The sequence below is a fragment of the Wasmannia auropunctata genome, unplaced genomic scaffold, assembly GCF_000956235.1.
Source record: "Wasmannia auropunctata unplaced genomic scaffold, wasmannia.A_1.0 LD333261.1, whole genome shotgun sequence".
Classification (NCBI taxonomy): Eukaryota; Metazoa; Arthropoda; class Insecta; order Hymenoptera; family Formicidae; genus Wasmannia; species Wasmannia auropunctata.
Window position 1 is genome coordinate 1 of NW_012029629.1, and position 1,177 is coordinate 1,177.

The 1,177-nt window shown below is 37.3% G+C and overlaps 1 pseudogene; it reads left to right on the forward strand.

Annotated features, from left to right (window-relative positions):
• Positions 1 to 8: 8 nt before the first annotated feature.
• LOC105460053 lies at positions 9 to 1,158 on the forward strand (annotated as a pseudogene).
• Positions 1,159 to 1,177: the final 19 nt, after the last annotated feature.

Genomic DNA, 1,177 nt, shown 5'->3' on the forward strand with positions numbered 1-1,177 from the left:
CGAGAAACTACCTGGATAAATGGAATTTCCTTGTAGGTTATGTCACATGTATTTTGGATGACAGCAAAGTATACGCCAATCACGCTAAAAAGAAGTTTATCGATCTGGACGACGTCAGGCTGGCGGTCAAGATGCAGCTGGAGCGTTCGTTCACGAATCCACCGCCCCGGGACGTTCTACTGGATGTGGCGCGTACCAAGAACAACGTTCCGCTGCCTTTTGTCAAGCCGAACAACGGCCTCAGATTACCGCCGGATCGATATTGCTTGAACGCAACGAATTACAGGCTTAAAAATGCGACGAAGAAGGTCGTTCAGAAGCCCGCGCATTCTCTGGTAGGAAATAATCAATCCGGCGGACAGCCGAGACCGAAGGTGGAGGGAAATAAGACTGCTGTATCAATTGTCAAGAGGCCAGGCACCCTTGCCACCGTCGCCAGAACACAAACTATCTCTATACCAAAACCCGTTTTGAAATTCTCCACAGGTAATGCATCGTTTTTTGATATTTATTATAATTATAATAATTTCTTACTAATGTATGCAATCACCTTATTGCTAAATTTATCTTACTATAAAATCACTATAAAATAACCTGCCCAATTCTCTCTAATCTCCAATTTCAGCTCCATTTCACCTCATGCAGTCCCATTTCTCCATACCATTCCATATTTCCTTTAGAAATCCCGCAAGTAAGATTCTAATATATTACTGTGTGAAATATATGCATAGTTATAATTGATATTATAGAGTCCATATATTTTTCACTCAATATTATGTTAAATTTAATTGTATTAAAAGAAATTAATTAAAATTAAATATGAATGAGAGGTTTTTTAAATATCTATGTTAATACTTGCAGCGACAACAAGTAATACAACGGTGAAGACACAAGTAACGAAGCCGAAGATACAGATCACTTCCAATCAGACATTGCCGGTCGTGAAGATGGAGACCGACGAGTCGTTGAAGAGGAAGCGAGAGGAAGATGATTACGATGTGTCGTAACTTAAATTCTGTATGTTTTCCCATTTTAATTATTAATATTCTCTTAATTTTCTAATAATCCGTTCTTTGTTAAAACAGTACAAAAAGAATGTACACAAAGTCTAGAACACAAGATTATATAAGATACGCTATATTTATTGTGCTAATGAAATTATATTTTATTTATTCAT